Genomic DNA, 15,731 nt, shown 5'->3' on the forward strand with positions numbered 1-15,731 from the left:
CCAAGCTTGAAATACTGCAATAATAATCTGGCTTTAAAAAAAACTCCCATTTTTGGCAATATCCAACATCTTCTGCCTTTGCAGGATTAGTCAGTGTGCAATTCAAGCTAGAAATACAGCTATAATTTTCTGGGTATTTAAAAACACCCCTTTTGTGAAAAATACACTATTTTACAGCCCTTCCTGCATCTGCACTTGTGAAATTCAAGCGTTATATGCTGCTGTCATATTCTGTTATAAAAAAAAACACCTATTTTGGCCAAAAATCTTAAATTGCGGCCTAGTCTGGATCTGTACGTGTGAGATACACACTTTATATACTGTGGTTCTATTCTGTTATTTTAAAAACAGCCATTTTGGGCAAGAAACTTAAATTGCGGCCTAGTCTGGATCTGTACGTGTGAGATACACACTTTAGATACTATGGTTATATTCTTCTATTAATAAAACACCCTTTTTGGGCAAAATCCACAATTTTACAGCCCTTGCTGCATCAGCACATGTGAAATTCAATGGTTATATACTGCTGTCGTATTCTGTCATTAAACAAACACCCATTTTGGGCAAAAAACTTTAATTGCGGCCTAGTCTGGATCTGTACGTGTGATATACAACCTTTACATACTGTTGTTCTATTCTGCTATTAATTAAACACCCATTTAGGGCAAGATCCTAAATTTGGGAAATATAAGGAGAGCGTCAAATAAGGGATGTGGCCCCGGTCGTGGTGCTGCTGTTGGAGCTCCTGTTGCAGGGAGAGGACGTGGTCGATCTGTGCCAGCTACATGCACAAGTAAAACCCCTTCCTAAGGTGCGAGTAGGAGACAGAACCTGCAGCAGTATTTGGTTGGGCCTAATGCGGCTCTACGAATGGTGAGGCCTGAACAAGTACAGGCGATAGTAGATTGGGTTGCTGACAGTGCCTCCAGTTCCTATATATTGTCTCCCACCCAGTCTCCTGCTGAAAGATCACAGTTGGCACCTGCAGCAGATGTCCATCAGTCTTTCACCTCACCCCCTTGCAAATCAGCCAAGCAGTCTGAGCCCCAAGTCATGCAGCAGTCACTTCTGCTTTTTGATGACTCTGTTAGACGGGTTTCCCAGGGCCATCCACCTAGCCGTGCCCCAGAAGTGGAAGAGATTGAGTGCACTGATGCCCAACCACTTATGTTTCAAGATGAGTACATGGGAGGACCATCGCAGCACGTCTCGGATGATGACGAAACACAGGTGCCAACTGCTGGGGCTTTCGAAAGTGTGCAGACTGACAAGGAGGGCAGGGGTGAAGACTGGGTCGAACATGATGTGGAGGACAATGAGGTCCTCGCCCCCACATGGAATCAAGGTCATGCGAGTGACCTGTGTAGTTCGGAGGAAGAGGCGGTGGTCGCACAGAGCCACCAGCACAGCAGAAGAGGGAGCAGGGTGCAAAAGCGGAGCGGCCGTCCCCTAGACAGTACGCCTGCTACTGTCCACCGCAGCAAGGGACCAAGCACACCAAAGCCAGCTCCAAGGAGTTCCCTGGCGTCTCGGCCGGTAGAGAAGTCCTTTATAAACCCGAAACCTCGGCATTTATCGAAAGTCACGACCACTCCCCACCTTCTCTCCAGACGGGGCTGGGTATTTGAATGGTGCGCGAATACAGTCTTTGCGAGCTCCTCGAAGTATCTCTTCTTGGCAGTAGTCTTGCGTATTGCGGCGGCGCGTATCTCGGCCATCAGAAGGGCCATTGCGCAGAAGGCTTAACCATCCCTCCACGCGAGCCAGGGCAAGGCTCGGGCTGCGGACGCGGTGGGGAGCAAGGTGGCCTCTCCGGTCCCGGAGTATAAGCGGGTGGCTCTTCTCCCTCTCTGACCATCTCAGGCTCCGGGTTCTTGTCCGCAGGTAATGCCATTCCGGCAGGAGAATCTCCATTCTGCGACATGTCCGATCCCTCTACTGCACACGGCAGGGCTGCACACAGGACTTCGCACAAGACCTCCCACTGCTCCAGGAGGCTGCCCCCTAGGTAGTCCAACATGGGGGAGGCGGAGTCCATCTTGGCATATGTGCAAATTAAATGCAGAGGCGGTGGCGCGAAAACACAGTCGTTCCCGCTCTCTCAGTGGAAGGCACCAAATTATTCCCGCCAACAAAATACAGAGATGGCGCAGCAATAATTCCAGTCAGCTTAAGCGGCCATCTTAAAATATAACGCTGTCAATTCACTGACAGCAAGCGGTGGCTCGGCTGACAGTCCACAATATACAGTTTCACACCGCAATTTTCCACAGTTCTTTGGCCCCCAAATTTTCAAATAAACAGATAGGGCATTTATCACTTAGTAGGCAATTATGGCACACAGTTCAGATTCCACTATGGCGTAGAAATATTTGCATCCTGTTTGTGACGCCAAAATATGCAGTCCGCCAGTCCTTCAGGGTGAGCGAATGTGAGGTCACGGGAGTCAGTTAACAGACCGAGGGTTGCTCTTAGTACTCACAGTTTGTAGTATACCCTGGGCAGGCGTACAGCAGTGGTGAAGAGGCTGGCACGTAGATCCTCTGGGGCACTCTCTGGATATAGGGACCAGGCCAGGTGATAGGTGAGGTGCCCTGGGTGTTGTAGGTTTAGCATGCCTATGGCTAGATCCCTTACAGTTTGTGATGTCAGTGGCGGTAACAGTGGCACACCGATTGTTAGGAGGAATAATGAAGGTACACACGGTTGTAGTGAACTAGAATTCCTCTTTACTGAACAGTTCAACTATGTACAATCTTCAGACAGTTCCATGTGAAGAATATTTGATAACAGGCAGGTTTTACATCAATGGCAGGTAGAATCCTAGCAAGGTAACTCAGAGGGAATAAAACTCACAGATCAGGCTGTACTTTCTTCAGATCCTGTCTGACTTTCTCCAAGGCCCGTATGCCTAATAGCTGGCTTTATCCTTGGGTAGGGAAACCTTCCTCTGGTATAAATCCTCTTGCTGTCAATAACCTTCTTCCCTTCAGCTTTCTACTTGGCTGGATAAGATTAGCATTGCTCTGTACTTTGCAAGATGCAGGATCACTTCAGGAGGAAACTTCTTCTCCTGGAGGCAAGCTAGGAACCTGGGCTATCTAGCTGCATGTTAGAAGCTGAATCTTCAGCTACTACTTGGCTAAAGTGAACACTTGGCTTCTAACCACACACACGCTATCCTGGACTGGGACCTATCTATATATACTAGGGGGTTCCCTAGCTCCCTCTAGAGCTTGGGAGGAGAAACTACACCCCTAGCAGGCCTGATACACAGGAGATAACATGACAATACACATTATAATGCAATACAAAATACCATGACCATGTTCCACAAGAGGTGGAGAACAACATGACCCAATTGACCCTTGAGTAGTGCCCACCATTACGTAGTGGGACACTACATGTGCTGACGACAAGACACGAGTGGTTTGCACACTGTGCAATCAGAGCCTGAAGCGAGGCATAAACTCAACCTGAGCACAACCTGCATGACCAGGCATTTAACTGCTAAGCACGAGCTGCAGTGGAGTAGACACCTCAAAAACCAAGAAAGGTCCCTGGCTCCTCCTGCTTCCTCTTCTGCTGCAGTCTCGGCTTCTTCATCCACCTCTGGAGTAACAGTGCCACCTGCCACACCGCAAACAGAGGATCTGCCAGCAACACCACCACCAGGGTCACCAAGCATCTCCACAATGTCCCACGGAAGCGTTCAGCTCTCCATTTCCCAAACACTGGAGCGGAAGAGGAAGTATCCCCTACCCACCTGTAATCCCTAGTCCTGAATGCCAGCATTTCAAAATCCCTGGCCTTTGAAATGCTGTCATTCCGTCTGGTGGAGATGGAGAGTTTTAAAGGCACTATGGCGGTGGCTGTCCCACAGTACGTCGTGCCCAGCCGCCACTACTTTTCCAGACGTGCAATCCCTTCCCTGCACAACCAAGTAGGTGACAAAATCAGGTGTGCACTGCGCAACGCCATCTGTGGCAAGGTGCACCTCACTACGAATACGTGGACCAGTAAGCACGGTCAGGGACGTTATATCTCCATAACAGCACACTGGGTAAATGCAGTGGCGGCTGGGCCTGAGGCGAATAGCATTTTGGCGCATTTCCTTCCACCACCGAGGATTGCAGGGAGCTTCAGTTTGCCTCCTGTTGCTTCCTCCTCCTACTCCGCTTCCTCATCCTCTACCGTCTCCTAATCCGGTCAGCGTAACACCTCCACCACCAACTTCAGCACAGCCAGGGGTAAACGACAGCAGGCAGTTTTAAAACTTATCTGTTTAAGGGACAAACCCCACACCGCGCAGGAGCTGTGGACGGGCCTTGAACAACAGACCGAGTGGTTGGTGCCAGTGAGCCTCAAGCCCGGCCTGGTGGTGTGCGATAATTGTCGAAATCTCGTAGCAGCTCTTGTCGGGCGCATGTGCTGAATTTGGTGGTGCAGAGATTCCTTAAAAATTTCCTCGATATGTCAGAGCTGCTGCATAAAGTGCGGGCTGTCTGTGCGAGCTTTCAGTGTTCTCACCCTGCTGCTGCTCGCCTGTCTGCACTACAGCGTAACTTCGGCCTTCCCACTCACCGCCTCATATGCGACGTACCCACAAGGTGAAACTCCCCCTTGCACATGCTGGACAGACCGTGCGAGCAGCAGCAGGCCATAGTGGAGTTGCAGCTGCAGCACGCATGGGTGAGTTGCTCGGCGGAACAGCACCACTTCACCACCAATGACTGGGCCTCCATGCGAGACCTGTGTTCCTTGTTGCGCTGTTTCGAATACTCCACCAACATGGCCAGTGCCGATAACGCCGTTCTCAGCGTTACTATCCCACTTCTATGCCTCCTTGAAAAAACGCTGCTGGCGATGATGGAAGAGGATGTAGCACAGGAGGAGGAGGAGGAAGAGGGATCCTTTCGTAGGGTTTCCGGCCAGTCATTCACAAGTGGCTCCGAGGGTGGGTTCCTGCACCCACAAACCCAAGGTACACAATTGTTCAGCCAGGCCACAGTTCTGGAGGATGAGGAGATGGAGGAGGAGGAACCGTGTTCACAGCAGGGTGGCACCCAGACCAGCTCATGGCCATCAGTGGTGCGTGGCTGGGGGATACAGAGGACACAGACGATACACCTCTCCAATGAAAAACAGCCATGTCTACACTGAGGTGTCCAATGAAAGAGACTTCCTGTGGAGCACCATCACCCTTTCCTGTGTGTTTATGTACAGAGGAGAGTGTGTTGGTTGCAGTCTGTTATGGATCTCTGCAAACGATGACGAATTGCAGCAATAGTTGCAGCAGTGGATATAATGCGTTTGAGGAGAAGGAGACTGAGCAGGCGACGGTTCTGGGTCCATCCTGTGATTGTGAACCGAAAGCAAAGAGGACAGTTCTGGGCCATGTACGATAACCTATGTGCACACAAGGAGAAATTTTGCTGTGTTGCCGTTGAAGTCTATGGGCGCGAACGCGTGACAATACGCCCCAAAGAAGCATCGGTACTTCTTTGGGCGTAGGGCGCTTTACAGCGTGTTCGTACGTAGGAACGCGCTGTAAAACGCTCAGGTGTGAACCAGGCTTTAGCAGGAGGCAGCATTTCACCAACATGGTGGAGCATTATGTGTGCACACGCCTACACGTACTGAATGACGGGTCTGTCCCCTTCAACTTCTGGGTCTCCAAATTGGGCACATGGCCTGAGCTTGCCCTTTACGCCTTGGAGGTGCTGGCCTGCCCTGCAGCCAGTGTATTATCTGAACGTGTGTTTAGCACGGCAGGGGGTGTCATCTCAGACAAGCGCAGCCGCCTGTCCACAGCCAATGTGGACAAGCTCATGTTCATTAAAATGAACCAGGCATGGATCTCTCAGTACCTTGTGCAGAATAGACATGTATACCGGCACTAACCAGCCATTGTTATACTGCAGCGCAATTGCTCATTCTTGTATTTTGGATATTTCACACTCTTTTGGAGTCTACCCTAATTTAAAAAATAAATTAAAACCAAAAACCAGTGTTGGCTACCTCGTCCTCCTCCACCGCCGCTTCCACCTACAACGCTACATCCATCACCTCCTCAAACTCCTACTCCATATGGAACTCCACATCATAAATCACATTTTATTTTTATTTTTTATTTGTGCGTATTTTATTTTATTTTATGTAATTTCACTACTTTGTCTGTTACATTTTCGGGTGAGATTCACCATTTTTTTCTGTCATAGATCCCTGCTCTACCAAGTAGACAGGTTAATAAATTTCACTAATTTTTCTGTTACATTCTTCGGTTGACATTTTACAATTTTAGACGTGAATAAACCCCTGCTCTGCATAGGTGACAAGGACAGAAATTTTTTAAAATAATCTGTTCCATTAGGGGGTGACATTAACCCATTTCTGGCGATGAAAAACCCCTGCTCTGCATAGGTGACAGGGACTTAAATTTCTAAAATTCGTCTTTAATTGGCCCTTTCATTTGATCCTTCTGCTTTAATACTTTGTCCCACATTTCCACTCTATCATATTTAATTTGAAACAATTAACCTCCCTTGGATGTGGTCTCTCTTTCTCGTGCTCCCTCTCTGACGTGGAACCCTGATTCGCTGATAACCGTGATGAACATGGTAGGCTCAGAAAAGAACATCGAACCGTAAATTAAAAAAATATAAATAAATTTAAAACCAAAAAACCAGTGTAGGCTACCTCCTCCTCCTCCTCCACCGCTGCTTCCACCTAAACAGCCACATCTACTGCCTCCTCAACCTCCTACTCCATATGGACCTCGTCCTCCTAGATCAAGATTATTATTTTTTATTTATACGTATTTTATGTTATTTAAGGTCATTTCCCTATCCACTTTTGTTTGCAGAGCACTTGCCATGCTCTTAACCACATTTTGCTGGCATTTGCAGCGCTCTAGCCCTATCCATGACATTTTTACAGCCATTTTAGTGCTCAAAAGCAGACTTCAATGGGCTTCGGGGTCAAGTTCGGGTCCCGAACTCGAACTTTTTTGTGAAGTTTGGCCGAACCCGAACATCCAGGTGTCCGCTAAACTCTACACATCATCGTTCAGCCTCTCAGTTCTTCTGCTCTGTTATAGGAGCAGGAGAGTGGAGAGAACGGATTCGGCACAAAACTGAGCCAAACTGCGCCTACAGACCCCATGGACTATAATGGGATCCGTTAGTTTTCCGTTCAGAGGAAGGATTTTTTGCATGACCATTATAGTCTATAGGGTCTGTAGGCTCAGTTTGGCTCAGTGTTGTGCCGAATCCATTCTCTCCGCTCTCCTGCTCCTATAATGGAGCAGAAGAACTGAGAGGCTGAACGTTGATGTGAACTCAGCCTTACTAATTTTGTTTTAGCAGTTTTTATGCAACTGTCTTGCATCTGGATCTGGGCTTAGTTGTCGCCTAGCTTTGTCTTGTTGATTAGAAGTGGAGTTGCTGATTGTCTAGCCTTTATATATTCAGGCCTTACTCCATTCTGGTTGTTGGCAGGGGCAGACTGACCATAGTGCAGTACGCATCCCTGCAGGGTGAGGCGAATGGTGAGGTCACAGGGATAGTTACTAACCGAGGGTAGTTATAGTACTCACAGTCTTTTATATACCCTGGGCAAACATACAGCAGTGATGGAGAGGCTGGCACAGGGGTCCTCTGGGGCACTCTCAGTGTATAGGGACCAGGCCTGATGGTAGGTGAGGTGCCCTGGATGTTGCAGGTTTTTAATGTGCCGGTGGCAAGATCCCTTTAAATTCGTGACGCCAGTGCCGGTAACGGTGGCACACCGATTTATGGTAGGAATAATTGAGGAACACGATGTTGTGGTGGACCGAAACTTCTGTTTACTGAAGCAGTTAACTATACTAATGCTATACTATACTAATGCACTATAAGTTGCATTATGTAGGGCACTAAAGGGGTACTACTGAGGCACCCCTGGGGCACTGTCTCCTAGATGTAACACTACAACTCTCAGCAGCAGAGGCGTAGCTAAAGGCTCATGGGCCCTTGTGCAAGATTTCAGCTTGGGCCCCCTTCCCTCAGTGCTTTGTGACCAGGGAGGCAAAAATTTAAAAATTGAAACGGCGGCACCCCACATGACAAATTCTTGACCTAATCCCTTCCCTCCAGCAAGAGGCGTAAATTGACCAGCAAGCACTTTCCATATCAGTGTCTTCCTATGTGGCACAAGGGTCTTTGGGCCCCCTCAGGCTCCTGGTCCCGGTAGTGACTGCTACCTCTGCACCCCCTATAGCTTCGCCCCTGCTCAGCAGTATCATTACTGGGGTAGAATTGGGGTGCAGTGTTAATGCTGGAAGCACTATAGGGGAATTATTATTAGCAGGGATACTGTAGGAGCACTATTATAAATAAGGGTATTTTAACCCCTTAAGGACCCTGGGATTTTCCATTTTTGCAGGGTTTTTTTTCAATCCCCGCATTACCATAGTCCTAACTTTTTTATTTTTCCATTCACATAGCCTTATGAGGGCTTATTTTTTGCGGGACAAGTTGTACTTTCTAATGACACCATTTACGGTTGCATACCATGTAGTAGGGAGCGGGAAAGAAATTCCAAATGGGGTAGAATTGGGAAAAAATGCAATTTTGATAAATGTTTTTCTTTTATTTTTTACACTGTACACTATGCGGTAAAATTGACCTGTTATCTTCATTCTCCAGGTCAATACGGTTCCAACAATACCACACTTGTATAATTTTCCTTGCGTTTTAATACTGAAAAAAAAAGTAAGTCCTTTGAGCCAAAATTCATTTTTTTCATATTCTGACCCCTATAACTTTTTTGTAGCTATGTGTACGGGGCTGTGTGAGGGCTAATTTTTTGCCTAATGATCTGTTCTTTTCAGTAATACCAATTTTAAGTGTGTACGACTTTTTGATTATTTTTTATAAAAAAAATTATTGGGTAATTGAAGTGACAAAAAATGGCAAATTGGCTGTTTTTAATTTTTTTCCCGCTATGCCATTTGCCGTATGCCATTAATATTGTTATATTTTAATAGTATGGGCATTTTCGCACATGGCGATGCCCATGATGTTTTTGTTTTTTTTATTGGTTAAGTATTTATATTTTATTTATATTTTAAGGAAAGGTGGGTGACTTGAACTTTTTTTATTTTTTTATTTTTTACTTATTTTTTTACTTTTTCACCTTGGGTGACAATAACTGGCAATTATTTGATTGCCCATAGTATTCAGTGATGGCTAAATTGCCATCATTGAAGACTTCATTTGCACTATATCAATTCAAGGCTGCCACCTGGTGGCCTGTATTGATATATACATCTAATTGACTCTGAAGCCTGCTTGAGGCTTCGGTCAATTAGCGCAAGTTAACAAGTTCCCCTCTCTCAGCCTGGGAAAACTGTTACTGGAATGGAACGCGACTTCCGGTTCCGGTCTGCGCAGATGCCGTGGTCACATTTGACCACGGCATCTGAAGGGTAAGATGTATGCGGTCAGCCTTATGGCTGATCGCATACATGTGCCGTGGGTCTCTGCTATTTAAAATAGCAGAAACCCTACATCTAAGGCGCTCGCTGCACGTGCGAGCGGGCGCCATGTTTAGGGATCCTTAAGGGTCCTTAAAGGGTTAAGGGCATTATTTTTACTGGGGGTTCAACAACAGAACATTACTGTTGCTGAAGGCACTATAGGGGGAATTATTAATACTTGGGGCATTATTACTACTGGGGTCACTATAGGGGCATTATTACTACTGGGGGCACTTTTTTTCAATAGTATAGTATTTGGGGGCATTGCAAAGCACTGCAGACACAGTATTGGAGGTGGCAGCATGATTCCACTTTTGGCACCAGTATGAAGAGTTTGTGTTGAGAAGGTGGAGATGATTATGAAAAAGTGAGGAAGCCAAGACGTCTGTGTTGCAAACTCTGCAAAGATGAGTCACGGCTAAAAGAAGTCATAGTGCTCTGGGCTAAAGTGAGAAGCTGAGGAGAGAGGCTGTCTACATCACAGGAGCCATTACTGGATGTAAGAGGTATGTAGTGCTGCTGGGGCGGTATTTTATGCAACCACACTATGGCACAACCAGCATTGTTAAATTTGGTACATGACTCGGTACCATCACTCTACAAGGATTTTTGACGGTATACCATTACTATGCAACATGACGCCTCACCCCAGGGCCCTTTCTAAATATAGCATCCCAGGTGTAGGAAGGCCAAGTGGTATAGTGCGGCCTAAATGTCTCTTTATGAGTCACAGTGCTCCTACCTGGATACGAATGGACCTCAGGCTTTGGCTCCGAAGCAATAAATAGGGGGAATAATTGAGGGATTGAGGAATAACTTGATTCCAGACCTTGAGATGAAGTTAAATGGCAGCTTTAATTAAATAAACGTTTCTTCAAACGGTTTGCAGGCTTTGTCTTGGTTCCAGCAGGCTTTAGTATGAAACTGGCAGGCAAACTCAACTTTGCTATATCTGTTTCTCTCACTGCTGTACTGACAAGCTGACTGGATAACTCAGCTTCTTCTTGATGCTGCACTTCACTCTGTAGTCTGACTTATCTTCAGCGGAGGAACTAATCTGGTTCTTGAGGCTTTAGGCTTTTTCCTCCATGGTCAACAGAGCTTAGGGTGCTCTGGTTGGCGTGGACACATCCTGCAGAGACATGCCCTTGCACACCCTTCCCCTTGCTAGGGGTCAACTAGACTGCCTAGAAACTGGTCTCCACCCTTACTGTAGGAAGTGGGACTCTCTTCAGAGGGGGTAGAATGAAAAGGAAGGCTCCATTCTCTAGACTTACAGCTCTGCTGTGTTTGCTGCCACCTGCTGGTGAACCAGGCACAATACAGTACATGTGAACAGTTACATAACATTAATACAAATGCACATTGTGGAGGACCTGCAATAAAATACATAGATGACAGTCATATTATCCCATAAAAGACAGTAGCCGGGTGCAGGAGTGGTAACATCACTCTGGGGTGTTACAACTATAGCTCCACAATCGAGACATATGAAGGATATGGATTATTTTTAGGGATGAGGCAGTAGGGTACATCCCCGTGGGGGCGCTGTTGCGTTATCTGCCAAAATTTGACAATTAAAACATGATGTTGTAGGACTGGACTGAAATGGTGCGAAGTGCAGTTAAAATGTGTAACCTGACCCCTGAGTTGCTGGCAGAGGTTGCGTTGGGGGCTCTAGAGGGCTCTAGAGAACAGTAATAGAGACTGATGCAGTACTCCAATGCCCTACAGGAGACGCTAAATGAAATACAGCGGCGAGACCCAGAGGCCAAGAAAGCCTTCTGGGAAGTGGACCGGCTACTACGAGACCAGTTCATAGTGGGGCTCTCCAACAAAATCTTACAGGACAAATTGCAAGAGATGACCCGGACGGTGGCCGACGTGACATTCTACAGCATCTACCTGGTGTCACGGGTAGTACGGGGAAGGAAAGAGAACCAAAGGGAACAACAACAAAACAACTACAGACTATGACCCAAGCCTAGGGAATAAAGAGGTCACCTCCTGGCAAACCCTGACTCTCTCCCTAAGCTGCTAACCACATGTGCAAATCTCAAAGGTAGAAATGCACATGCACTGGAACCTGAGACTGCTGACACACTGCACCAAACCCTCAGCTTAGGGAACAGGGATTGAAGCAATCGTCTCCTTCCAACCTGAAGGAGCCAGTGTCACCCTGAGGCCTAGTCAGGAAAGACACAACAAGAAAAGGGAAAGGACTTAGCTTGAGAAGCAACTGGAACAGGAGAATCACCACACAAGCAGAGCACTCTTCAGAAGAACTATTCACCACAGGGAAACCAGTGGAAGGGGCCACCTGACTAATAATGAGCAACACCTGCGAAGGGGTGGAAACCTGTTAGCAACAATGAAAACAATAGAGATCTGTCAGATCGACTCCTGAGTCTTCTGTCTATTTGAACTTCTAAGATCTCTCCCAGAGCCGGCGGTGACGGCTGGTCCTGGGTGACCGGAGGTAACCCGTAGAAGGGGGGCTTCTACGAGTGACCTCCGGGCACCCAGGACCAACTTTATCAGGGTGGGCTCTGTGAAAGGCCCTCAGCAGCCGACTGGCATTCACATCAGTCGCCAGGACCCACATTCTCTCCTCCGCACCGTAACCCTTCCAATGAATGACGTATTGAGGGGAACCACAAAGGACGCGAGAGTCAACAACTTTGGAAATTTGAAACTCCAGATTCCCGTCAACCATGACAGGTGGAGGTGGCAAGGGAGATGGTACAGCAGGTTCCACATAACTCTTTAACAAAGATTTATGGAAGACATTATGGATCTTCTAAGCCTGTGGAAGTTCAAGGCGAAAAGAAACCGGATTAATAATGGCAGAGATCTTGTATGGACCAATAAATCTTGAACCTAACTTCCAGGATGGCACCTTCAACTTAATGTTCTTAGTGGACAACCACACCAAATCACTCACATTCAGGTTCGGACCAGACACATGTTTCTTGTCATCCATACATTTATACCTGTCTCCCATCTTTTTCAAATTGATTAGAATTTTCCGCCAGATGGATGACAAAGAAGAAGCAAATCTCTCCTCATCAGGAATACCAGAGGAATTATTCCCAGAGAATGTACCAAACTGAGGGTGAAACCCATATGCACCAAAAAATGGTGACTTATCAGTGGACTCCTGACAACGGTTATTCAAAGCAAATTCAGCCAACGACAAAAATGAGGACCACTCCTCCTGATTCTCAGCGACAAAACATCTCAAATATATCTCCAGATTCTGGTTGGTGCATTCAGTTTGTCCGTTCGACTGAGGGTGAAAAGCCGAAGAGAAGGACAAACGAATCCCCAGGCGAGTACAGAAAGCCTTCCAGAATCTGGAAACAACTTGAATCCCTCTATCAGACACCACATCAGAGGGAATGCTGTGTAATTTCACAATGTTATCAACAAATGTCCGAGCCAGAGTTTTGGCATTGGGTAAACCAGAAAATGGAATACAGTGTGCCATCTTACTGAAGTGGTCGACCACCACCAAAATCATCCCAGAAGAACTGGGCAAATCGGTGATAAAGTCCATGGACAAGTGCGTCCAGGGACTGGATGGGATGGACAAAGGAAGAAGAGATCCTGAAGGCCGAGTATGAGTCACCTTGGAACGTGCACAGGTCTCACAAGCTGCCACATACCCCTTAACACTCTTACGTAAACCCAGCTACCAGAATCTCCGAGAAATAAGATCAACAGTGGATCTGCTCCCAGGGTGTCTAGCAAGGACAGTATCATGATGTTCCTTAAACACCTTGTTACGAAGCATAGAAGGAACAAACAACTTCCCTGGGGGACAGGAATCAGGTGCCTCTCCCTGAACTTCTAACACCTCAGGAAAGAGGACGGATACAACCGCCCCATCAGCAAAAATCGGACCAGGATCCTCAGTATCACCCCCCCCCCCCCCCCCGCCCCCCCCCCAGGGAAGCTACTCGACAAGGAATCCGCCTTGACATTCTTGACCCCAGGGCGAAATTAAATCTGGTAAAAAATAAAGACCATCTGGCTTGTCTTGGGTTCAAACGTTTAGCCAACTCCAGGCAGACCAGATTTTTATGATCGGTAAACACAGTAATGGGATGAATCGCTCCTTCTAACCAATGACGCCATTCCTCAAAGGCCAACTTAATGGCCAGCAGCTCTCTATTGCCAAACATCATAATTTCTCTCGGCAAAAGATTTTTTTTTTCGAAAAAAAAAATGCACAAGGGCGCCATTTGTCAGGAGAAGGACCTTGCGACAGAACTGCACCAACTCCCACTTCTAAAGCGCCCACCTCAACAATAAATGGCTGAGACACATCAGGCTGCACCAAAATGGGAGCAGAAGAAAACATTTCTTTATAGTGGAAAAAGCATGTAACGCCTCTTTCGACCAGACTGAGAAATCCACCCCTTTCTTAGTCATGTCAGTCAGAGGTTTGACAACAGTGGAATAATTCAAGATACATTTTCTCTAGTAATTGGTAAACCCCAAAAACCTCATAAGCGCTTTCTGATTCTCGGGCAGATCCCATTCCAAGACCGCACTGACTTTTTAGGGATCCATGCGAAAGCCCGAAGCAGAAAGCAGGTAACCCAGAAAAGTAATCTCTTGAACAGCAAAAACACATTTTTCTATTTTGGCATATAACTTATTCTCCCGGAGGACCAGCAAGACTTGTCTCAAATGATCCTGATGACTCTCCATGTCGGGCGAATAAATGAATATGTCATCCAGGTATACGACAACAAACCATCCCACCAAATGATGAAAAATGTCATTGATGAAATGTTGAAATACTGCTGGGGCATTGGTCAAACCAAAAGGCATGACCAAGTTCTCAAAATGACCATCTAGGTGTCATGGTCTTACCTTCTTACTGTTCTCCTTCGTTTGACATGTGCTGGCGGCCATCTTGGTTTCTGGGTTTCTTGTAGCCTCCCACCCTGCGGCTTCTCCTTCCCACTGGGAGGAGCTGGATGCCTAGCTCATATATATAGGAGGTCTGTGGCTTCAGTTCCTTGTTTGGTCCTCCTGTGTTCACATGCTTCTAAGACTGCTGCTGCTTCTGGTTCCTGATCCTGGCCTCGTCTGACTACCCCGTTGGTTCCTGATCCTGGCTTCGTCTGACTACCCTGCTGGTTCCTGATCCAGGCTTCGTCTGACCACCCTCCTGGTTCCTGACCTCTGTCTACGCAAGACCCTGCCTCGGTTTAGCCATCCGTTTGGACTTTTGCTTACAGCTTGATTTTCAATAAAGCCTTCTTATTTCCACTTATCTCTTGTTGTACGTCTGGTTCATGGTTCCATGACATTAGGACCAAGCCATGAATTCTGACGGTACAGGGCCATCCTCGCTACCTACGCTGGTTGCCAGACTTGATCAGCAGGATCACCTGTTGGGTCGGTTCGCTGTGGCGTTGCAAACCCTGCTTGAACGCACGGCTCATTTCGCTTCCGTTGCCGATGGGTCGGTTGTCGCTCCTGGGCCCGCTCCTACTGCCGCTCCGGTTGTTGCGCCAGAGTCTACCCCGACACCTGTTGCTGCGCCTGCGGTGTCTCGGGGTATGACCGGTTCTGCCCCCCTTCCACAGCGCTTTGGGGGAGAGCCAACTCAGTGCCGAGGTTTCCTTAACCAGGTGGGCATTTATTTTGAGTTGCTGCCACATGCCTTTCCTACTGAGAGATCAAAGGTGGGCTTCTTGATCTCGCTGCTCTCGGACAAGGCCTTGGCCTGGGCCAGCCCTTTATGGGAGTACAACAATCCGGTGGTTGCCGAGTTTTCCGGTTTTGTTGCTTCTCTTCGGAAGGTATTCGATGTGCCGGCTCGTGCTGCCTCTGCTGCGAAGCTCCTTATGTCCATCAGACAGGGTTCACGATCCGTAGCTGAATACACCATTGAGTTTCGTACCCTGGCAGCAGAGGTGGGCTGGAATAATGAGGCTCTGGTCGCTGCTTTCTCTCATGGTCTCTCGGATGCCTTGAAGGATGAGGTTGCAGCTAAGGACCTACCAGTGGAGCTCGAGTCTCTTATTTCTTTCCTGATTTTGATTGACACCAGACTCAGGGAGAGACCTTCCTTTAAGGAGAGCCTGCGGAGGTCTTCTAACAGATTGGCGCCTACGTTTGCTGTCCCACCCGTGCCTCCCTCTCCTCCCACGCCTCCTGGGGATGACTTGTCTGGGGGTGAACCCATGCA

Source organism: Bufo gargarizans, chromosome 2 (assembly GCF_014858855.1).
Source record: "Bufo gargarizans isolate SCDJY-AF-19 chromosome 2, ASM1485885v1, whole genome shotgun sequence".
Classification (NCBI taxonomy): Eukaryota; Metazoa; Chordata; class Amphibia; order Anura; family Bufonidae; genus Bufo; species Bufo gargarizans.